The sequence below is a fragment of the Brienomyrus brachyistius genome, chromosome 10, assembly GCF_023856365.1.
Source record: "Brienomyrus brachyistius isolate T26 chromosome 10, BBRACH_0.4, whole genome shotgun sequence".
In the NCBI taxonomy this organism is placed as follows: domain Eukaryota; kingdom Metazoa; phylum Chordata; class Actinopteri; order Osteoglossiformes; family Mormyridae; genus Brienomyrus; species Brienomyrus brachyistius.
The window spans coordinates 8084566-8110565 of NC_064542.1; the positions used below are offsets into that span (position 1 = coordinate 8084566).

The window sequence follows — 26000 nt, forward strand, 5'->3', positions numbered from 1 at the left end:
ATAAGTGGAGAGGCTGGAGATGTGAGTCAGAACAAAGGCATCCCTTGTGACCATTCCTTTTACTGAAACCCTTATTTACTTTTAAGCCTTTCACTCATGAACATGAGATTTTCTATCCACAAGGTGTTCCCTGGAAAATGACAGGAACTTTTTTTCTTCATTTACACAATCACTAGCACAAAAGCTCACGTCTCCTTCATCAGCAACCTGCGCAGGAACCACTCACGAGAAACCTGTGATTTTCCAATAGAGAAACAAACGTGCATCTCTCATTCATTCCCATGTGCTTCCTGGATGTTCCCCTAACCTGTGGCTCCACCCCCCACTTTCTCGCCCTTTAGCCATCTGCTCCCCAAGCTCCTGACTCCTGATGTTCAGCATTAGCCTTTATGCTGCCGCTTATGCCTAGAACTCATAACCGAGTCCCTGCATGTCACTAAGCTCGCTTTGCTCCAGTAATTATAATATCCACCCTGGTGTTTTCATCTTCTAATTAAGGTTTAAAAATAGCACAGTCCATATTAATGATAAATCCTTTATTTGCCATTTGCACAAGTCCACCGGAACGCTTCTCTTGGCCTACTCCATCCTGCTCTCCATAGGGTGGGGTTCACAGCACAGGGTCACAAACATGCAACCCCTCTGGAGGTGGAGGTTCAGAGCCTTGTTAAGGGCGCACGGCCGTGTGACCGCTCTGCCTAGGCTGGGGCTTGAACCAGCAATCTTCCGATGACAGGCACAGAGACTGAGCCACACAATGTCACCCAAATAAATTTTTTTTGGAAAGATTTTTTTGGGCTTTACCCATGCAGGGAATAAGCTACAATATACAGGAGGGAGAATAAGATCCGTACAACTTCTCGAAACCTCACTCTGCCATTTTCACTCATCATACAGCAAATGATAGCAGTGCTTTGATATCAGCTTTGCCAGGCAGGATACACGCAGAATAAAGACACGCAGGTTTTAGAAGATAAACAAAACACCTACTTCTCTACCTGTTGCGAACGTGATTTACCATTACGCGTTTGTACCAAAAAGCAACAACAAAAAACTGTCAAATGACACTATTATGTCACATGAGCCGACATTTGGACTGGGGACTAGATGAAAAAGCTGTACTGTAGCTGCCACCTGGGCAGAGAAGGACAGACGGCAGAATCTGAGCAGTAGCTTCACATTTTACCCCAAGTCCACATTCATCACTTTATATATGATGATGGAAGGAGAGGGAGATGTAGGGGTTAACCAAGATGTAGCATGTGTGATATTTATAGTATGCATGAAGCAGAACCGGAAAACAGACTAAGCAGAGTGAGATAGCACAGCAGAATGGCGTCCCGAATGTTGTGAGGGAAGCAAGCTCTGTCCACCCGTAACCTTAGCTGCACGCTTTGTCTGATGTTAGCCTCCTTTTCGACCTTAAAGGACCCCCTCAAAGTCTGTGTTGGGAAACCCTTCAGAATACAAGCTGTTACAATCCTGGACCCCATGAACATTCATTTGTAATGCGCACATCACACACTCATACTGAAGCATTTTTACATAACTGAAACCAAGTCGAAGCAAACTATTACCTTCCAACCATTTATGCTAATCAGTGGCACAGGACCCTGGGGACTGTGCCAGGCAACAAAGGGCACAGCTACTGCATGGGATGCCAATACATAACTGGGCATGTACACGCACACACACACACACACATTTGTATTCATATCTTTGTGGGGACCATCCATTTAGTTTCATTTCAGTTTTCGATTGCAGTCACAGATTTTTATAAAATTGAGTTTCCCCTTGTGGGGGGCTGAAAACATAGTCCCCACAATGTCAAAATAACAGGTTTTTATCACATTATGGGGACATTTGGTCCCCACCATGTAATATATACATAACACATACAGTGGGAGGAAGCCAGAGGAAACCCACCAAACACAGGAAGAACATGCAGACAGACAGAGAAGCCGGGATTCAAACTGGCAGCCCTGGAGGTGGGAGGCATCAGCGCGTCTCCCTGACTCAGTCCGTACTATTACCATGAAAGATGATTCACTGAACAACATGGGGTCAACTGCCTCTTACCTGGCTCTCAGTCAAGTGATCTTCACAGGTGTCCACATAAAAGAAAATGTATCTCATAGCTGGAATATACAAAGTCTTACTTAAAGAAACACTGGCAGCTAGTGAAATCAAACCAGGAGAGGTTAGCAGAAGGTTAAGAAAATGGAAGACTGAGCACAAATATCAGACTTGTATCGCCCTCGGTTGCTACTTCCCCTGTTGCGTAGAATCAGATGGGACACGTGAACTGGAGCTAAGTAATTAAGCTGAAGTCCCTGTGGATGTTAATGTGTTACTATCCTGCAGTGCTGCACAGCCATTATGCAGTCCGTGATTGTTAAAGACTAGAGCCCAGGTGCATCATGGGACCATTTCAGGCGTCTGTTTATCACTGCCTTACAGAGGGAAATAACCAGTCAGCAATCTGGCTAAAGCTGCTAAAAAAGTAAGCAAAAAAACCCCATTATTCATCTATAAGAGACTCCAGTTTTGATTTTAAGTGATTGTAATGCAAATGAGGAGCTGCGAAGCATTTTCCTGGGCCAGACCGATCATTTTGGCAAATTATTCAAGGAGAAATCATCTCCATCTATCCATAAGCTGACATCACCCAGCCCCCCCCCCCCCCCTCATGAAAGAGGTCACTATCAGGAAGTGCTGCCTTTCAGTTATGTAAGGGCCTGATTATTAAATTATTATTTCAGAGAGATGACTTACACTGGATCTCTCAATGGTTTTTATTAACGGATTTCGGCAGCGAGTCCTTCTGTGTAGCGCTGTTGGAAAGTGAGGAGACTGTCAGTAGCATGGGGGGGGCTCATTGGCCAGTATCTTCCAGTCTACAGCTATAAAAACACACGCCTTTTTTTTTTACAATGTGATGTCAGGGGCAGCACAGAAATCACGCTACAAAACCTACCAGCTCCAAAACGGACTCATGGTAAAAATCTTTTTATGATAAGGAATATCTTAATAGCAGCAGAACTATTATCTATATTGGTGGAATATTTATTCAGTGTTTTTTTTTTTTATACAGTGGCCATTTTGTTTGGCGAGGTTAATGGTTAGCATGAACAAAAATAAGCGAAATAATTAAAAAAAACTAAAATAAAAATGAATAAAACTGCCCACACCAGCGGATGCCAGGTTCCTCTCTTCCTCACTCTTTCTGTTCCTCGTCTGCTCTCAGTGCTCCTGACACTAATTACCGACAGCCTCTGTTGAAGCAGGTTGCACAGTCCAAGGTACCCTATAGACCAGCACATCAGGCAGCGCCGCACCACTAAACAGATCACGAGAACGCCCTCCCACACACGTATACAGGCACCAGCCACACATCCATCACCGAACAGCTTGGGCTGGGCCCTCTCAGGTGAGCCGTCGGCTACAGCCAGCGAGTTATGTCTGACGTCGGTACCAGAGATGGGTAAATAACATTCACTGAGAAAATAGGATTCTAGGACACGTTTGCCTAGATAACAGCCATTTGCGTAATAATGTAGGTTACATACACACTCAGTGGAAGCTGAAGGTAGGCAAGGCGCTGGGATAAACTGACCAGTTATGTCTCCGGGGTGACCGATCACCTGCCATGGGCCAGAAAGGAAATGAAATCCAGTAGCAACCGTTTTCTCATTAGCGTTTGAATGGGGTTAGCGGATAAGTCTACGGACTGGAGGCCCATTCACTGTAATGAGCTGCATTTGAAGCATTATTTGTTTTTTTCTTGTAATGAAGTTCTTCTGTTTGGTTGAACCATTTTTCTTAGCACTTCTGTTCTGCCCTCATGGCAGGACTCTACCCCTCCGCTGTGAACGGATCAGCGTCACCGGGCTCCAGATTGTGCGAAATTAGTTTGGAACTGTCAAGTATTTGACGTCCCAGAGGACCAGCACATGAGCAAGTGCTGACAGAGGCTTCGTCGCTAGTCCAGACCAGGCCTGGTCTGCAGGAGAAGGTCCTGAAAGCACTTGGCGAAGTCGAGGGGCCGTACGGCAAGGCAGACCGCTGGCATTCCGCTTCTTGTTCTGGACAAACGCGACGCCATCCAATCATCACCCACTGATCACCACGGGAAGGGGGTGTAAGGGGAAGATGCAGATAAAGGAGAGAGTAATCACGCCTCCCCCTGCCTCATCTTGGGTTATGGACAGTGAGATCACAATAAAGGAACTGGGTGGGAAAATGAGAAAAGGCTGTTTGAATGGTGCGGAATGAATGTGAACATTAACACTGCATATACATAGTGCATGTGTGAGAAGAAGTGACAAGGAGATTTTTATAGTATGTCAATAACTACCACCATGTTCGCACTGGGCTATATCTGCCAGGTGGGAGTAGTAAAAAAACCTTCCTAGCTTAGGTCCCACCATTACTACCAAAATAAGACAATTTTATCTTCATTACTACAATAAATCATTATATTCTTGAAGTCACGGGTATCGCGGTCTGAGATAGCAGAAGCAAGTTTAATTATATGAAATGTACAAAATTTAAGAATTTTTGAGTCGGATGTTTTCCTGCACAAACAATGCATGAAAAATAAGGAAGAATCGTTTTGTTATTTTTTCACTCTTTTCTTGACACTTTGCAAATCAGCCTCTAGTTTCCTTTAATAGGATCCTTATGTAAGCGTTACCATTTTGACTCCAGGCACGACTCCAACAGGAAAAAAAAACATGTGTTAGTTTTGCAGCCTAAGAAAAAAAAGGGATGGTTATGAGATCATCATTACATCGGATCCTGCATCTTCCTAAGACAGACAGAAGAAGAAGCCCCACCATCATTGATTCCCTGTAACAGGGGGGCACCTACAATGTAAGACCCCCCCCCACTAATGAAGTAGGAGCAGCCTGCACACAATTTAGTGTCACCTGGTGCTTCAGGGTCTCTCGCCGAGACTTGCAGTCCATCTCCAGGGCTCCCAGCATCAGCCCAGCATGCTTCCTCACCAGCCGTGCCTGTCTCTCCATCGCAGAGACCAGCGTTATGACACAAGGCTCAAAATAAATTCCTGGGTGCGAGGCTGTACAAATTTGGCAACTCCTCCATTCACACCACCTCACTTAACACAGCCCACTCTGCACTAAGCAGGCCGATTTCTCTTGGCACGAAGATGGAAAATGTCAGGAGATTCTGAATTTGGGCTTGAGGCTCGAAACCACTGACAAACGAAAAACCAGGAAAACTACCTGCCTGCTTATCACTTTGGCATGTATGTTTACTTACATTATACACAGAAGAATACAATAAAAAGAACCATCCATTCCAGAGTAGTGAATGAAAGGATGGATGGATGGATGAATGAATGTCGAATGAATGGTGAATGGGTAGGTAAATATCCTAGGTTTTTGCTGACAGTTCAGGTACACCTTTCCCTTTCCCCTTTATTAACTGAGATCTCATTACATTTTATTACCCCCCCACCCCCATCCACCCCCCCCCCCAGCTTCATGACACGGCTGTTGATGTGAACATTCTTCTTTCCTTCATTACTCTCAAGTTATGCAGCATAGCACCGTGCACGTTAATGCATGTCATTGCTCTCAGCATTGGCTGGCTATTTTTGCTCATATTCAAACGTACAATTGCACACCAAAATTTATTTTGCATTCATTTTATTTGTCATTTAAAAACTTGTTGGTTGAGTTTCACACAATTGACCTAATTGGATGAATCTCGGCTAAGGCGTTAACCTGCCGTTGTGTACGTCTGGAGGAGAGCAGGACGGGGTAGGCGAAGAGAGAGCGTTCCCACTGGGATTAATGAAGTTTCATTCTTATCGTCGTCATCCAGCTCTGCCAGGAGACTGATCAGACGGACTCACGGAGCACAGGAAGATCTCGGCACTGGACTCCGACATTGATGTTTAAAATGAGCTAAAGACTAATGCAGGGTCCGGGGCCGAAATGTCTGGTCCAGGATGCCGGTCTGCAGGGGCACACTGCCTCAGCACAGGCTGGATCTCAGGACATTCTTGGTAAATCCCACATTCCATTCATTCCGCCATGGAAGGGAATGATTCAACGCGGTGACGCCGTAAGACACCATGGGGGGGGGGGCTTTGTAAGCCTTTTAAGGCCCACCATCCCGCAAATGGGAGAGGCCAACATTCCGAGTGTCTCAGACTAGAAGGGAAGTAGCCAAAATACCAGAAACATTCTCTGGTGATTCGAAGGTTATATACAACACTCTATGTAAAGAATGGGCCCTATTACATTTATGTAACTGTCAGTTATCCTGTATGCAAAATATGCAGATCTATCTCACTCCACATTTTCCATAAATAAGCTCATACTTCATATCCAGCGTCAACAGTCTATGTGGCTGCAGGAGGTCTCATAATCAGAGCACGATTGTAATGAAAATAATTAAAGGAAACTTCAAAATAGGCTAAGCAGAAACAAAACAAGCTAAGCCAGTGTGCATTGTCATCCACTGCAGCAGGCCCATCGTTTCTGTAAGGAAATGTATGCAGAGGTGGCAATTTCAGGTCCAGAAAGTAAAAAATCCAGACCATGTATTACTTTCAACCAACCAGATGAGTCCTCTGTGACCGTGATTCTATGCTCAATTGGTTGGTTGAAAGCAAATCATGGTCTGGATTTTTACTTTTTGGACCTGAAATTGCCACCTCTGAATGTATGCATGCTTATACCATGCAGCCTGCAGCTGTCACCTCTGTCTCCAGGATGCAGTTGTCGGCAGGTCTTGGAGAAGTCAAACTTTTTTTTATTATTATTTCATGTCAGACTACAAAGCAGTAGCACTGTATATGGTGACACTGCCATGGTCACATGTAAGAAAGATTTTTTTATAATTTTGAATGGTAAAGACTTCATCATTTAAAGTAAGACTAACACTGTTTAGGGTGCAAAAAAATAATTGATCCATATGATGAAATCATTTTGTCTGATACAGGACTACAGTGTTCGTCAGCTATAAATTTCGTCCTCACGCACACACAGAGCAGATCGGCAGATTCATAATAAAAGATAAGAAATACACTGCTAATTATTTATGGTTCTGGAAATGCGGGGGTCCGCGTTCCCTCCGCCCCCCTATTCCTGACGCACCTGCAGTAGAGCATACGTGTCCCTAGATGCCCATGGACGAGATCGCTTTCCCGTAAGCACACACCCCCGGTTTGGTGACAGTTTGGTCCCTGTTTTATCGCACTCACCATCTGCAGCCAGGAGGTCCGGGTGATGCTAATTGGCTCACATTCTGTCATGTGTGTGAGGAGACCAGCTTGCTGTCACGCCCTACAACGATACCTGCTGTCAGCCGCGCACCCAGAGCTGTCACCACCGGGGAGGGGGGAACCAGCCAAACGGGGAACAATCCAGGGAACACGCTGCCCCTCAGCACAGCCCACAGTCGAACGATGTGGGTGGCTCACAGCACGGTGATGGGGGTGTATGCCAGTCTGCACCTCCCCTAAACTGTGTGTATTGGGGGGGGAGGGGGGGGGCTTGGGAGTCCTATTTTGTGCAGGAAACCTCTGATGGGTTATTGAGCATTTCTAGTCTTGGCAAACCTCAGTTCCAGTGACGGACAATCCTCCCACTATTGTGATCTCCGTTCACCCCTGTCTTTTTCAGGCAGTAATAACAACTGACTACAACTTCATAAGTCCCACGAAGGCTTCTTTTGTCTTCAGCTGTCAAGCCTTCGAGTCCCATCAGTGATTTTAAGGACTTCACGCCCCGCTAAACCCATCACTGCTACAAGCCATTTATCCCAAACGAGGGGAAATTGCTGCCTGCCCAATATGAAATAAGAAATTACATTTTGCGGGAAATGCTTGGGAAGTAAGCATGGTTCCGTGTATTCTGTCAGGGATAATGACAGTGTGTATTAGGTTTGAGGGCTGTAACAAGCACATATCAGTTTGCACTGCATTCCTTTTTATTTCCCATGATTCACATAAAATCTTTCCACATTTTTAAAACATGATGCAAGACACAAACTGAAGCCTTGGGTTGGTTTGCCTGCGTATTGCAGGGAAAATAACTAGTTTAATCTGATCTCAGGTCTGCCAACGGTGCCGTATGGGTCAGCATCCTCCCCAGAGAGAAAGTGGCATTCAAATTAGCATTGCATGAGTTCAATGCAATTTCAGTCTCGGATACTGCGACGACGCACCGTTTGCGGGGCCTGCAGACGAGGTCGCTCGCCGCCAGACTCTGAGACAGGGCTGTCATGGTATTTAGGACGGTCCTCTTTGAGTCTCTGCCCAGCGACCGATGATGCTTTTGAAGTCTGGAAAGGGAGTCAAGTTCTGTTTGAATATGAAAATATATGCAAATAAGAGGTTCTGTGTGTGAACTTGGCTAAGTGTGCTGAGAAGGAGATAAAGAATTGAGATTTCACTTCCCAGTGTCCACTTTCCCTACCATACAGTGTCTGATTCCCATATTATTTAACTGGTGCACTTTGCTTCTGTCACGTCCGCATTTATGAGACTGACTTTGCTAACATTTCATCTTGTCCTCAAGCTTAATGGACGTTAATTTTCCTGTGCCTGCTCTGGTATTTGCTCCAGGTTTCTATACGTCTTCAGTTTATTTTAAAATCAGAGAGTAGTGAGCATGACCTTGCTGCAGAAATTCAGCATTTTCTGGATCCAAACTCCGTACGAAATGTTCGAGTAAGCATCACTGTTGACGTTTAGCTGAAGAGTGAATATGTGTATTTAACTGTGGATATAACTTTTTAAAACCAACCCTTCTAGCCAAATGTCTTGTGAATGCAGCAGTGTGGAATTTCCCAGTGCAGTGTACTCTCATCTGACACTGCAATGCAGTAAAAAAGTAACGTTTCTTTTGCTTTTCTTTTCGCACTGTCCTTAATGGCCACATGGACACAGAAATACAGTGGGTGGGCAATATTAAAAGTACTGTGTTACTGTGTGTAATTTATTATGATATAATTTTACCTTTATTTTAAAATTCTTCCACACTATTATTAGTAGCATTCTTTAAATACTATGGTAAATACTACTTCTATTACACAAATACTATAAAATTATTAATTAAAATAGTACAACTGTGTTCCTGGTCAGACTACTACAGAGAGCATGATATATGATATACTTTAAGTGACAGTAGGCTAGCCAGGGTCAGTCAGTCCCCAAAGCAATGGGGGTTAATGGCTTTGCTCAGAGCCCAATGGTGGGATCACTCTGCCAACACTGGGATTTGAACTGGTAACCTTCTGAGTCCAAACCCACAGAGCTGTCCCACCCCTCATCAGTTAATAAATAAATAAATCATTTATTTATTTTTTTTTATACGATTTTGGACAGTGCATAATTCAACATATGTTATTTTATAATTTTGATGTCTTTAGAATTATTCTAAAATATAGAGAATGGTACAAATAAACCTTTATATGGGTAACTTTTGACTGGCACTGTACATAAACGTAGCGAATTCCAAGCTGCATTACAATAAAAGCTGTTCCTGAATTAATGGCAGCGTTGCTGATTCGTTGGCCCACTATGCACGGACCCTCCTATTGGCTGAAAGCTGGGGCGTCGCTGCAAAATCAGGTGGGAGGAGCCAATCACTGTCCAATGAGCACAGTGGGGGTGCAGCAAAGGCAGCACGCGAACTGACAGCATGCTTTGTAAGCTCATTGATTTTAGAAATTCACCTACATTTAAGTACCTTTCAGACTGGTTCGACTCAAATCTGTTATGTAATTAATAAACAGACACAGCCCTTTACAGGCCCTTATGCAGGTCTCCTTCACCTTCACTTCATTGCTCACAAAGCCAAGAAATGGCCTTTTAAAAACCGGAGCACTTCCATAGCACCCGAGCTTTCAGCACAGCCCCTCTTACATCGGAGCACATTTTCAGGTCGACAGCACTGGGGGAGACGGTAGCTGTGAGCCGGCTGCTGCTTCTGACGCTAAACAGCGGCTCCTCCTAATCCTCGCTCAGTAAGCGAGTTTAATTGGCCCACTGTGTGAGCAGCACCCTTCCAAAGCGCCTTTTTACTGGGAGTCGTAATTAGCAGGCAGAGTCGGCACCAGCTGACATTTCCGTCTTATGAGGCCGAGTGCTGCCACCTGCTCCCTTAGGGTTCAATAAGAGCGGCCAGCAGGACAGCAAGAGATCAGGACATTCTCCACTGAGCCTGCGTTTTGCCAGCAGTTGACCAGATACCCCGGATCTGAAAAGCTTGTTTAAATAGCACCGTAATTATACGAGCAGACGTATTCGGCCAAATGTATTTGTCAAAATCAGAACCATCTGAACTCGAAAGCATGTTCCAAAAGCAGTATCTCAAAAGGCTCCCTTTCCTGGAAAGCCTCAGGCTAAGCCTAAAGATAGCACCACCTACAGGTCTATCAAGCACCAACATGGAAGTGAAATATTCAGTACTAGCTTTATAACACTGGAAACACATGATTCTGTCATACAATGTTGGGTCTGATACCAATGCCAGTGTCTTAGAATGAGGCTCACATAAATACCCATCTATCCATCCATTCATCCATCCATCCATCCATCCACCAATCCATCCTCCAACTGCTTATCCTGGTCTGGGACTTGAGACACCTGCTTTGCTCTATAAGCTAAGCTATGAGCTCCAATCCCCTAAGAATGTGTAAGACCCAGCATAATCTCCAAAAACTCCTATGTTGATCCATCAAGGGGGTGAGTCTGCAGCCTGCCTTCCTAAATGTAGCAGCCTGGAATAGAACACAGTGCACAGTGGATGCTTCATGTAGGAGTTCATGTAGGAGCCATGGAGGATTTAGTGCATAACATTTGTGATTAAAATATAGATGCGAGGGTGGATTAACTTAACTGGGGACCCTTGGCTGACATCAGCATGGACACTCAGGTGCTGCTGGTTTATCTAAGCACTCCATTTTCCCCAAGTGGGGGGGGGGGGGGGCGCTACATTAGGATAGTCTATGTATTAATGCACCCCTTATATAGGGGTTTAATATTTTTGAGCCCCTTATACGTAAGCTTAGGATAAGTACTTAGAATATGGATGGATGGATGGATGGATGGATGGATGGATGGATATGTGGATGGATGGGTGGACTTCAAAAATAAGAAATACAGGTTGATTTTAAATGAAACATACTTTAACTGCCTTTTTATAGAACTTCAGATTAAATTCCTGTCTAGTCACAGAAGTACACAATGATAATTTTATACATGTTGCATAATTCAATTTGGAGAGCACTTCCAGAAATAACACACATAAATGTATCGGAAGCTAACAATTTTATGAGCAGGTACAGTATTCATTCAAAAGAAAATACAATAAACTGGAGTATGTGACCTTTATAATATGCTGAAGGTTACCGTTATATGACTGACTCAAACTTCCTGCGAAAAGACCACAGAAGACCCAGAATCTGAACTACAAGCCTGTCATACGCCATTTATTTTTAGCTACTGCACTGGAAGCAGCAATCAGCTAGCAACTATACTTACTTTGAATTTTAAAAAACAACGTATAGGCAAAACTGCCATGAATACTTCATGTTTGAAAAGCTGAAAGGGGCAACTAAGCAAATGACAGTTACCAAAGGTTACAAACACTGTGCCTTTAATGGTAAAGATCTGTCGTTGTTCCATATTACTTATATGCTAAGAAACAATTTAAAAAATGGAAGAAAAAAAACAATGAAAAAAAAATACACTTTCAGTTTCAGTGTTACTCATATAATCCGCAAGCCTGTACATTCAGACACATCTATACATAGTCAGCTATCCTATGGTTATGCAGTAATAGGAAGCAGAATTTTATTTATTTTAAGCAGAAAATTGCTAAGAATGATACTCTCAAAATATCCCGGTGATACTAGGTGACAGAGTTTTGTGTCCACCAAAATGTGAATTTCGCATTTGTTTTTAATGTAGAGGTTAATTTCAGACCTTCAAACCGGGTCAAGGTGACAAGCCATGCTCAAAAGGTAATTTTGGGTTCAATATTAAAACACTCAGATTTCAACTTCTGTTCGAGATGAACCTACTTCAAATTTAAGAGCTTCGAGGAGGTTGATGGAAATTTACATGAAACGTTATCCCTAAGCATAAAAGAAGCAGTAATCCCATGTGGTTTATGCCCTGGCCTCTTGCGAAAAGGCTGATGTTCCCACCATCACTCGGCAAAGTCTAATCCTGAAGACCAATTTCAGTATCAGCTCTCCTGGATGAGGCAGAACATGGGGCTTCCATCCACAGGCTCTCGCTTCTGAGTGTGACATTAGCAGGTGATATTTCAGCGAGAGCAGCTCTCTGGTGGAGTCTTCTCTACATTATCTCAGCGGCTGATTAACTTCTGCTCTGTTTTAACGTTGTAAAAGATTCAGCAGCCGGCCTATGAGAAAACTGAGGGTCTCCATTAGAAGGAGGAACAGCTCCTGTACATGTATGAGCCTATTATGTTATTACATCATTTGTTGTTATGACTGTCAGCTGTTGTACTTATTGTCATCTTCAGCAGGTGCACAAGTAAGAATGTCATCAAACTAAATAGGCATAGCGATGAAACCTTGAATGACCAGAATTTCCTGCTGAAAAAAAAACAGAATAGTTAGCTACCAGCATGACCAGCAGAATGCATACTGGTTATACCACCATATGTTGTGTTTCGATGCTGGTGAATCAGTTTCATCAATGACATATTGCTGGAGAACCAGCTTCATGTGCAGGTAGACTAGCAGAGCTATGCAGGTCCACTAGCTACACCAGCACTAACCAGTACTAACCAGCACCAAAGCAGCATTAACCAACATAGACCAGGACGGAAATCATGCTGCTCTATGCTGTTTTATTCGGCAGGGTAATAGCAGGATGTCACGGCCTGTTTGCAGAAGAAAGCCATCAGCAAGATACATGTTCTCATTCTTCATTTTTTTTCCCTCATTTCTTCACTACTCACAAGAAACAGAGGCTGCTGATGACATTTACCCTCGGACACATGGAGTTCCTTAGAGAAGTGCAATGTTCCACACTTGTACGATGACAGCAGCAATATGTGTGAATCCACACAAGCTGAACTGTGCCCCAGATGGCGAATAAATGTTCCAAAGTGCCCTGTCTCCAGCAAAGAGCAGCGGAGCAAAGCGCCAAGCTACATTCCAGCTCGGAAGGCATGTAGTGAACTTTCCCGTTTTCTCTCGTCCTTTCAAAGATATCGTACACAAGGCTACATGTTTCTATTATGCTATTCCATTGTTTAGTACATAAAACATAGAAAATCCACGAACAAACTGTGAGTGGCAGTAAATACTTCTGGTATGGAAATTCAATAATTAATCCACTTCATTAAGCACCTAACTTCTTATTATAACAGAAAACACACTACCTCTTCCAGTTAGGATTTTTCGGTTCAAGATACATAAAACAGACACATGGGCTAGCATCTGGAGTAGTACGAAACAATTTCTGTGTGTATGTGTCAGGATTAATCATCTAGAAGTGTATTCATAAGCGAGTTAAGAACAGCAAAGAGAAAACAAATATCCCGGCGTATCACTACAGACAGTTAAACATCAAAACATAAATGCCTGAGGAGTCAAATCATTCCGCTTCAGAAACTGATCAACCTGTTTCACCAACCAAAAGAGAATCCGCAATGTAACAAACAGTAATATACCTTCTCCTTTGCATAGTACATGAAACGGTTCACCGCATTCTGCACCAAAAAACAAACATTTGCTGCCAAGATAATGTATTTATGCTTCAATACTACTCTTAAACTACTGTATGGTAAGCTCTAAGGGCTTTTTGGTTAGAGCATCTTGTGAATCAACTAAATAATTCATAAGAAATCCTTACTGGTTTGGAAGCAATTCATCCATCCAACTGTTGTTTACTCAAATTCTTATGATAGCACAGATGTTACATATGCAGTCAGAATCACATGGTTTGCTGATAGAAATAGTAACAGTGACTTCTTATTTCATTTTATGAGCTATTTTAAGAGATATCCTAGAGATACAAATTTTAAAATTTATTTTAACGTTATATTATTCATCTGGTTTTCACAGTTTTCAACGTGACCTTCCTGGACCATTAGATTATGGAAGCAGTAGCTTTGTTTCTAAATTTCTGCACTCGAGACAATCAAGCGAATTATACAATTACAGATTTTTGCTGCTCAAACAAGGGTGATGAGTAGACACAGGGTATCTTCCACAGGAAAACAGTTCTTTGACTTCTGAATGTATTCCAATACTCCAGATTTCCAGAAACACAACAAGCAACTCAATTGCTGACTGATTCTTTCCAGTTCTGCCAAAGAAATCCCTAAACTGCTGGAAATTAATTCAAGGACGTATGCTATGTATATTTGATCTTTATATATTTAGTAGTTATGCTATAGTAAGATGCAAGTTTCATGAATCATCTCAGTCAAGCAATAAGTGTGCATCCTTCAGGTTAACCTATTGGTATCTTACAGTGACTGAGATGAACATTTTATGCACTATTTCAATACAAAACAGTGTATTTATCCATTAAGTAGATTATGTCTGACTCAGTGTAGGATAATTTATTTAGCATCAACAGCTTGACTAACAGAGATGTTTGTGAAGTAGAAAATGATGTTTATAGATAAACAGCCATCGATGCATCTTCCATAACCATTTGTCCAGTATGCAGTCACAGTAATAATCTATTAATATAACATCTAACCTTAAAGCATGGTAAACTGTTACCAAATTGATACAGGATTGAATCGACACACTCCAAAACATCATTTAGAGCACTCTGTACCTGTAACCTACATTTCTGCTTGACTGTCCTCACGGGCTGAAGTCATCAGCTCACATCTTATTCTTGTGACTCTGCATGATGCGGCACACTTGTATGACATACATGTCACACATCTGAAAATTAGCCGGGGTCAAACAACAGAAAAAGTCGCAACACCAACGGCAGTCGTCCTTACTGGCCATAAACATTTGGGTAACATGTCCGAAAGCACTGCCACCACTAACAAGAACTGCTCGAATCATCAAAAAAATTACTCTACTAGGAGTAAAACTAGACACAGATGTCAAGAACCTTTCAGTAGCGCAAGTCTCTCATGCCATCTCCTGAAAACTCACGTGTTACTGTAGCGTGGGCAAGTATGAGAAGCAGTGTGCGAAGTTCATAGGGACAGTATGACATCAGAACACCAACACATATCTTACGACGTGAAACTATTAATTGGCCCTCTCCAAGGTCAACAAAAATTCCATGTTTCTCAAGCCAATTGACAAAAACTTCCTCTTCCATTGTCTAGACCAGGGTTTCTCAAACTGGTTTTTGCTACCGGGAGCTGGGAGAGACGAAAAATGTAGATTGTCTGGGCGTCCCCGAGGACCGGACTGACAAACACTGCCTTAGACGATCCTGTGACTTGGTAAACAAACTACAACCTGAGTCCACTCTGACATTTGCACCAGTTTAAGAAAAGCTGTCTTCTGCTGGAAAGACGCCCCCAACCCCAGCAGAACGAGGCTGTCATCCCCAGCCTGTTGTCTATAGTAACAATGCGTAGTAGATCATCCATCTTCCAACCACGTATTCTGAGCCGAGGGATGAAAAGTAGCTCAGACAGGATAGAGCACACGGCAGTTTTGGAAGACAGGGAATAAAATGATGAAAAGACATTCGTTTTTGCTGTTACCAAAGTCTCAGTTAAGGTGATCCTAGTACCCCTCAGTGTATTGAGTTAAAAGGTCATCTCTGCAGCTTTCATAAAACATGAATGAATTAATGAATGACAAATGAGTGGGGTACACCACTCTGAAGCAATGTAAGTACCAATACTCCTTCCAGAAAAATCATTAATGTCATGCATGTACGATACTGCCTATATAGCTCTATACACCCATGCATTCTTAATCAAAGAACGTCCTACACGTGCTGGAAGACACTCTACATAAGAACATCTATCCTACATCTGATTTAAATATGTTTTTATACAAAGTGAAAGAGGTGAGAACTCGCCAGAATATCCCATGGAGCTAGTGCACGGTGGCATAACCTAACAACAAAAATACAGATGGGACTACGCTAAAATGTGCAAACATGCAACTAAAGATATCAACATTAGCCAATATCTGGCAATGTGTCAGACTTGTCCTGGAAGGTGCAATACAGGACTTGCTCCCCAGCATTCATTGTCACAGGTATTTTAAACTATTTTAATAAATAATAAGTATTTTACTGTAAGCTTGATGCATCACGTGCTCTAATGTTCATGAAGTAGCTGAAAACCGAACAAACCAAGAACGGCCTTACTGGCTACATGCAGGTATTTCAATATATGTGTGAATTAACTGAAAATGACGACAGAAAGGCAGAGGTGCCACCAGTGATGACAAGGATGGGAAGGACCTGAAGGGGGCTACCCAGCATGCCTCAGCGTTAACGCCAACATCCCCACCGCGACTGCAATGCTCCGTTAGAGTTGCTTTAACCAGCAAAGACCTGGCCAGCCTGCAGAAGCACCTCCAGGACCTGCACTCACAGCATCGGCTGGCACACACCAGTACCTGCCATCAAATCGCCCTGTTTCGAGCTGCTCTGCAGCAGCGCAGAGGGGGGCCGTGGGGGGGTCCCCAGAGTGCCACACCAGCACCGCCGCCTCATTATGGCCACCCTTTTTATTGATTTTTTTTTCAGATAAATTTTATGTCCTACTTATCAGTCTCTTAAGTCCGACCTGATGTGAACCGACATTTCTACATTACTTGTATCGTTATTTATGCAGCCCTCCTTCAAAACCCAGCAACTAAAAATGGAGGTTGAACTCGTACTGCATGTCCAGGGCAGTAAGATGAAAATCCATTCCTGTTTTAATGACCTTTTTGTGTGCCACAGATCGCTGGATGCTGGACCCATACTCAGCTATACATACATACAGCAGGTATACTGAAAAAACAAACAGACGATATAATATTAAAACAACAGTAAAACAATAATAAAACAAGAATAAAAAAAACTTGTTTCTGTTAACGACATGATGTGTTTTACTAATCACAGAAGTCTTTATATATATAACTAAAGATATATTGTATTTTACTACTGCTGTGAGAAAAAGTTTGGATAGATATTAATAATTAGCGCCCAGGGATCACGGCCTTGACACCACATTTTTCGAAGCTCTTTCCTGACATTTCCTGCAGGAAGTGCAAATTATTCCATTTTCATCTCCAAGCAGCCGGAAACACAGCAGCCGAATGGCAGGTCCCCAGTAAGCCGTCCTTCCTCTCAGCCCGTGCTTTAATGATGCCGTGGGCACCCAGGCATCTGGCATATTTGCGATACCGGAGTCTTCAAAGGAATGAGAGGACTATTCCGAACAACAGGATTAGTCTCCTGTTTTCTGCTGAAAGAGGAATAGAAATTGCATGCCCCATTTCCAAGAAATTAAAAAAATAATAATAAAAAGTTTGGAATGCAAATACTTTCCATCTACTTTACATTCTCAAACAGCACCAGCTGACTTCAGCCACTGGGCGGTTCACTTAATAACACGATCTGGAAAACAATTCAGTCTAATTGATTTTCTCCCTCTGTCATTGAATGATTAACAGAGTGTATCCTCCTGAATTTTATTAAATGTTCCCTCATTTTTGTCATGAGGTCTGAGGACTAATCCAGGCAGGATTTGCACTTTACCACACTGACGACATTTACTATAGATTCCAATCAGCCCTACCGGATTCTGGTAGTTCATAACCGATAATAAAAATTTAATTTAAAATGACAACTTCAGGCTGGTTTTAGAAATATTTTTCAATAGAGTCTCAGCTGGAGATTATATTTTATATAACCCTCCACCATAGACCATTCGCCATTCATCCAATTCGCCTTTAAGTGTAATTGTTTGAGGTATGACTTACCACTTAAATACAAAGACACGTGTGCATCAAAGATCAAAAAGGCATACAGGACACATTAGACAAACCCTACGTATTACGCAGAGATGAAGGAGAATGTGTTTGTTAGCTAAAAGTGGCTTTTATCTGAGAGTATTTGACTTCTCATGTAGTTTTAAAGCTGTCAAAATCTTAATAGCTATCAAGGCAAGATGAGGTCGGTATAATGATCACAATCGTCATGTGTTCCTGCTTAACCCAGTAAGGTTTATACTTTCAAAATACTCCAAAGTATCATAGCCATTTAATCCCACGTCCCCATGGCGACTAGGTGAAATTATAACAGTTTCATGTGGTGATGTTTAGTTCTGCTTATGTGGCTACATTACAGATATGAGATATTTAATAACCTTCCTGGAAATCATGAGCTGGAGTGGGTCCCATTAAAAGACGCACCCAAAGTGCTATTTTCACATCCTATCCTGCAGGAGTCACCTCCTTCAACAGAGCTCAAATAGCTCTATTGAAACCGAGTTTAAAAGCACTGTTTTGTGCCTTCTGTAAGCATTCATTTACCATGCAAACAATACTCTAGTGTACTGCTTGTAACATTTAAGGGACTCTCCATTTATTTAACATGCAGATAATATTCTACTGTAATGCTAGAAACATTTAAGAGACTCTCCATTCATTTAACATGCAAATAATACTCTACTGTATTGCTTGTAATATTTAAAGGGCTCCCCTTTCATTTAACGTGCAAAACCACTGCTTGCATCAAACCTAATTGTTACAATGTAATAACTCTTATTATCAGTGTTTCAAGCTGTAACTGATTAGTTTATTCTTTCATCCATTAATTTAGTTCCATAACTGCTTTTTAATTGCAGGGTAAAAATCCACTTGAGGCCAACTCCAGGAAACACCCGGACAGGAATGCCAGTCCATTGCAGGACATTGAGAGATATCAGTTAGCATCCGAGCACTGTGGGAGAATCCGCGAGCTACTCGGAAACAACACACTGGACAGGAGATTAGTATGAGACCACAGTTCTACTGCGTGAACCACTAATACAATTCTCTCAGTCTCTTTGACGTCACCCATGGTTTTACTCACCTGTTAAGTGTTATATTTATAAGAACTTTGCCCAAGAAACTTTGGGCCCCATGAAAGAATATAATATTGGCCCCCGACCCAGACTAATCCAATTTTGTTTCACATTTTTGGGGCCCCCAACACTCTGTGGGAATTGTCCTACTCCCCCCCCCCCCATATGGCACCCCTAACCTTGACATATTTTATTTCACAACCAACAATATAGAATCACATTTAATTTTAACTTTAATCAATAAGATGGCCCCTACATAACCAAAGTATTCAGCCTTTTAAGATGGAACATTCAGTCTCTTATCCTTGATGAACACCTTCTCCAATAATACCTTTAAATATCTTTTACATTCTAAGTCTTCTCTGACCGGCATCTTGTGCACTAAACAGACCTTGCTATCCTCCTGAACTGAGGAGGTTTTCTCTTAAGCCACCCTTAAAACATTGTGATTTCTTTTGTTACTTTTAATAATACTTAATTCTCCCTTACATACAGTCTTGTTGGGTGAACAACCACGACCTCAGACTTAAATCTGAGCAAAGTCAGTCCCAAATCACGTCACTCCAGAAGCTGTTTAAGGGTCTGAGGGATGCGGATGCCAAAGGGAGTTCATGGTCTATATAAAAAAAAACCCACAGCGTCATTGGTTGAGAGCAAAATCTACAGGAGAGAGGCAGTAACACAGCTGGGCTGGAGAGAAAGAGCTATTTCTTACCATCTTCCATGCATAAGCAGGTTGAGATACTTTGGCTTTTGCTGATTCGCGCCTGTCTCTGAACAGACTAAAAATGGATGTAACGGTGAAGACATGAGAGGTTGTCTTCTGGAATTGCAAAAATGTATATGCAAAAATGTAGAGCAAAAATTGCTCTAAGGATTAGACCATTTTCCACAAGGATTTAATTTCCCCACGTAAAGGGCCTATTTCATTCTATAAAACATTGCCGTGACAACTCTATGAACTGCTGAACATCCAATGATCTCACCACAAAGAAGGCTACAGCCTACACACAACAATCAATTCAACACATGCTTTGTAAATATTGCCTTATTTCAATTTGAGAGACCTGAGAAAAGACCAAAACCTTTATGCGGAAGTCAATGAAATCAACCACCATATGTTGCATATGAATTAAAGAAATGAATTACTGTACCTGTAAATTCTTAGTTTTATATATCTAAAGGAACTTAGCAACAGAACACTTACTGGAGACATACCTAAGCTTCTCAGCCAGCACAGACTCAGCACAGCTCATGGTCTCTATTCAACTTCCGTAACATATGAGGAAACTTAGAGATCTTTTGCTTGGTTGGGGGCTGGAGAGCCTTCCGCAAGACTAGAATGAAAAACTCCTCAGTAACTGGCACTCCCCTCACACGGAACAGGCGTACTGAGTGCATCTAAAACAAAGTAAAAAAAAAAGATCAACCTAAAACGAAATGAGGGAATGCACAGCATCCTGCACCAGCGTGAGGAGCGTGTCATACGATAGAAAACATTACGGCTGTTAGTGACAGCTGGTGCGCAGTGAACTGGCAGATGGATTGTACGCAAACACTAAAAGCCACGAAAAATTCCACTGAGACCAGTAACCCTGGCTGAGACCGAGCTCCCGAAAACATCTCTTTAGAAGACAGGAGGCTGAACAATGCATGAGGGCAAATTAATGAAGCACTTTATGGGCACGCAATGGCAGAAACAGACAGGGGGTAAAGTCAAATTCCAGCTTCCCACAATCGTAGGCATCAATGATGACGTAAGAAGGTATGAAGTCAGGAATCATACTAGCTGCTCAAGGAACCAAATTTTAGAGAAGGTGACTAAGCAACAGCCAGACCATACAAGTCATGCAACATGTTTTTTAAAATTCATTTGTGCATTTTGCAAATTCATGGCTCAAAAAAAGACTGAACTAGCTCAGCCACTGACAAATTACTAGGAAAATGCCATCTAGGTCAATTATACTAACAATGGAACAGTGGGCTCGTTTTTTTAAATCGCTGTCAGCTTTTTGTATGTGTCAAGGCCACGGCCTTTGCGATTTCAAAATAATTCAGCAATTTCCTCTGATTGATAATGGAGATCACGAAATCTGAATTAAGCGTGCCCTTCATAACAATCAGCTCAAATCACACTACAGGAAAGAGTGCATGAATGAAATTATTGCTTCACCGCTGCAGAAAGGCTGGTGTTCAATGGCAGTCATGTTATCTGGGAAGGAAAAGGTAAGAAATAATATTAGTTTCTTCCATTGAATTTTAATTGACTGCAAAGTAAAGCCAATACTCTCTGTTGACCTTCGGAAGACCTGACATGCTAGACTATTGTATATGAAATTGACACTGAAGTGCTTTTAGGCGAGAATATGCTCTCTCTCTCTCTCTCTCAGTGATGCACCACCTCAGAGATGGATGTTCCTGACTACAGCTTTCAGTCACCATGACAGTTGTCAAAGGTGGTAACTATGCACGAGGAAAGTGCTTTACATTTCAGTCGGTTCTTCCTAAGAAAGAGAATGCTAAGATACATTTATGAAAGAGGTAAGGTACCAGAATTCTCATAATTACTTCTTACGTTTATTTCTCTCTGTTCTGATAGTAAGCAAAACATCTATTCATTCATTTTCCGTCATAACTTATCCAATGATTGGTCTCAGTGAGCCTGCAGACTATCCCAAGACAAAAGGGATGCCAGCCAAACACACAGGGCATTACAGACATCAGTTCATCTAACCAACGACAGGAAACGGCTGTAACTTCTCGCACAAACAGTAGGGGGAGTAAGAGTCTGCAGGGTGAGTCACATTACTACTACAGCACAGAGAACAAAAACACACGACAATAAAATTAATTCCATCCACCCAACAGTCCATGATACCTGCTTGTCCTATTGAGGGTCACGGGGGGGTCCTGAGCCTCTCCCAGAAGCTACGGATACAAGGTGAGGACCAACCCAGGATGGGGCACCAACCAACTGACCACAATACCGACAGACAATACATGACAAAACTGTACAACAGATATCATTAGACTTCGATAATTCAGCATTATACTTACTGCAAATAGCTTAATTAGGCTCAATTATAAGTTGAAAAGTCATCCTGGAAGATCACTACACAAAAAAATATGACACTGTTTACTTTTTAATGTAAATTATGAAGTTCAGGCAAGTAAGAGAGCAGTAGGAGAGACTGAGAATGTGCCATCGCGAGTCTCCTCTTCTTTTTAAGCAGCCAGAAGAACAGATTGGGACGGTTCATCTGTGATCCCTGCACGCACTTTCACAGGCTCAGCACAGTCAATTGAGAGACAAAATAGGACAATTGTTTTTGGTAAGGCTCCTGTGAACCTCACAGTCGCTCCTTCCAAAAGAAAGAAAATACTCTTTAAAAATGGCGCATGTTTAATCTTGCCTTCCATCTATACTCTGACAGAAGTTCACGTGCCATCTCTCCAAATGGCAAAATGTATTCAGTATTTTACTTCTGCATTTCATATCCAGCGAAAAAGGAAATCATCGATATACATGTCATATGTTCCTTCCATTGAAAACTACAGATTTGGACCGTTACAACATTCTCCCTGAGCTGACTTTCCATTCACTGACAGAAATGTTTGGTATTTATGTAGATTAGCCTAAGGTCATGGATGTTGGAAAGGCACTGTGGAACCTGCGAGGCAGAGAGGGCAGGGGGGCGGGGAGAGGATGGGGGCACTTGGCTGCGAGTTTCTTAAGACGCAGTTGACTTGGTTTACAAAGCTGCAGAAAAACGGATATGCCTTAACTGAAACGGTCCAGACATTTCTAGAAGCCCAACGCTGTTCAGAAAAGCCTGACGTAACGGTGAAGACATGAGAGGTTGTCTTCTGGAATTGCAAACCCTTAAACAAATAAAAAGTGGCAGAGTTAAGCTTTCATTAATATTAGAAAAGCCTATACAATACTTTTTTGGTGGCTTAAGGTTCCTATCAATGCAATATAATAAGCTTGAGATTTTATTCTGTTACAACTCCAAAAATCAATGCTTTCACTCCAGTTCAGCATTACAAAAGTCACAAAAGCATGTAAGACACTATAGAAGCAAACATAGATAAGTACTTCCCTCTGGTGAGAAGATTAAAGCTGGCTATAGAAAGAGCCATTTTTCAACATTGGAATGTAGCTGTTTAGCTATGAAGGTGAAATGTGGCACCAATAAAGCAGGAAGCCTCCCCATATAAAGTTAAGCATTAGGTTCTGTGGTAGACAGAAGGCTTAGTTTTTTAGGCAGTGCGGGAACACTGAGAGAAGCACCCATCTGTGAAAGGGCATGGCACCACTGTCAGCTCAGCTAACTAGAAGCAACACTATTGATATTGCTGAGCAGTAACGCTGGTTTCTGTAGCATGGTGATTGCCATGTTCGGCTCATTGAGCAGTACCGCTGGATTCTGTAGCATAGTGATTACCACGTTCGGCTCATTGCGCGGTAATGCTGGTTTCTGTAGCATAGTGATTTCCACGTTCGGCTCACTGAGCGGTAACCTTGGATTCTGTAGCATGGTGATTGCCATGTTCGGCTCATTGAGCAGTACCGCTGGATTCTGTAGCATAGTGATTACCACATTCGGCTCATTGCGCGGTAACGCTGGTTTCTGTAGCATAGTGATTACCACGTTCGGCTCATTGCGCGGTAACGCTGGTTTCTGTAGCATAGTGATTACCACGTTCGGCTCATTGCGCGGTAACGCTGGTTTCTGTAGCATAGTGATTTCCACGTTCGGCTCATTGCGCGGTAATGCTGGTTTCTGTAGCATAGTGATTGCCACGTTCGGCTCATTGCGCGGTAACGCTGGTTTCTGTAGCATGGTGATTGCCATGTTCGGCTCATTGCGCGGTAACGTTGGTTTCTGTAGCATGGTGATTGCCATGTTCGGCTCATTGCGCGGTAACGTTGGATTCTGTAGCATGATGATTGCCACGTTCGACTCATTGCGCGGTAACGTTGGTTTCTGTAGCATGGTGATTGCCATGTTCGGCTCATTGCGCGGTAACGTTGGTTTCTGTAGCATGGTGATTGCCATGTTCGGCTCATTGCGCGGTAACGTTGGATTCTGTAGCATGGTGATTGCCACGTTCGGCTCATTGCGCGGTAACGCTGGATTCTGTAGAGTAATGATTACAGTCTTCAGCTCATTGAGTGGTAACGCTTGTTTATGTAGCATAGTGATAGCCAAGTTCAGCTCATTGAGTGGTAACGCTTGTTTCTGTAGCACATTATTACCACATTTGGCTCATGGACAAAAAATCCTTGGTTTGAAACCCAGTGGAAATAAATGTATCCAAGAATTTCCCCCTAGGGAGAAGTTTATCTTATCTCAATTTCCAAGTCCAGTATATGGACACCAGTATATGAACAAGTTCACCCTAAAGCACACAGATGTTTATTTCTGTAATTGAACAAAGTTCTCTCGTAGTACTAATGCTGTTAACAGAAAGGAAAAACCTGCGTATAAACTAGCCTGGTCATTGTTTCTCTCTGAGAGGTTGCAGACCACAGAGACAATGAACTGTGGGCAATGGTGGCTTAAGGGTTGGGCAAATGCACTTGTAATTGAAAGATTGCTGGTTTGAATGCCACACCAGCAAGGCACCACTGAGGTACCCTGAGTATGGTACCACCCCCAAGCGCTAATGCATGGGTTAAATGCAGAGGACAGAGTTCGTTGCTGTGTGTTGTGGTGTGTCAAAACTGATCACAAAACTTTAAAATAGTAACCAAAAATGTCACCATGCAAAAGGTTACAGGAAAGCCACAGACCTGCTCAGTGTATAGTAACTTGGCTATGATGCATTTCTAGTCAGGAAATGTGCGTGTGCATGTGTGACGGGGAGGGGGGGGTGGCTGTCAGATGTATTTTCCCTTTATTTAACCTTGCTTGACCCATCAACCAACGATTCTTCTTCTGCGTCATATAATCTGAAACCATCATTCACGCAGATGGATGGATGGATGCAGAGGTGTAAGATCTTCAGAGAATCCTGCATAAATACCCAGTGTACACTGTGTCACTGTTCACAACACAGGAAAAGGTTGCAGGTATTATTAATGGTAATTAAAGACAAACAAATCATTAATTTATTATGAAAACTAATGGAAAACATTGTTTGTTTTTATTTCATTTCAGCTACTTTCAGAAACAATATTTATCGTTTTCCTTTAGTTGCAGTTTATTTTCATTTCGTGTTTCATGTAGATTTCATTAATGATAATGACCGTACTCCAAAGGACAAATTCCTCCAAACGGGAATAATCTCCATCCTCCCTTCATCTACCAGCATTTCGCAGAGTGTCAGAATATGGTCCCGGACAAAACACCAGACCCAGACCACTCCTGCACTGCAGTACACCCCCCCCCCCACACACACACACACACACACAAAGGGGCGAGATAGCAGTGTTACCCTCACAAACCACAATGTCGTCCAAATGAACAAAGTGTTTCGGTTCTATTAAAACTTAAAAACTTGCCGTCTGAGTCCCAGCACATGCGCCCCCCTCCCCGTCTGACAACCTCCAAAGCTTCACCTGAGGCTTCAGAGTCACTGACAGCTGCTTCATTTCGCATGAAAGAAACTCAACAAAAGCTCATCAAAGGTCCTTAAACTTTCATTCCCAGTCGTGCGATATGCTAATTGCTGAGAAACAGATTTCTGAGAAGAAAAAAACTCTCGTCAGGATTAATTCAGTCATTATTTTTTTATAATTCTTTTTTTACAGACTCTTACCCAACAGCATTCACGGTATTTTAACCTATTTTTACGTTACTCTCCATAAGATGCCGAGAACTGAACAGGAAGCTGAATCCCGAAGTGACCCGAGATCAGTAACAACGGCATCAGTCCCGTGGACAGAAAGCAGCCCCTACAGCAGACCTTGGCAAACACAAGGAGCTACTCGCCTGGCCCACGGCATCGTTAAAAAAGGTGACG

At 42.5% G+C, this 26000-nt stretch overlaps 1 protein-coding gene across 5 annotated transcripts in view; it reads right to left on the reverse strand.

The window, feature by feature from the left end:
* Positions 1-26000, reverse strand: part of LOC125751096 (drebrin-like) — a 43306-nt gene that overhangs the window by 14576 nt on the left and 2730 nt on the right. Inside the window, exon 1 of one of the 5 annotated variants that reach the window (XM_049029635.1) lies at positions 2080-2332. The exons of the other annotated variants lie outside the window; for them this stretch is intronic. The gene's annotated coding sequence lies outside the window, so the exon portion shown is untranslated. Of the gene's footprint in view, positions 1-2079; positions 2333-26000 lie in introns of those variants that run through there. 5 annotated transcript variants of the gene reach the window in all.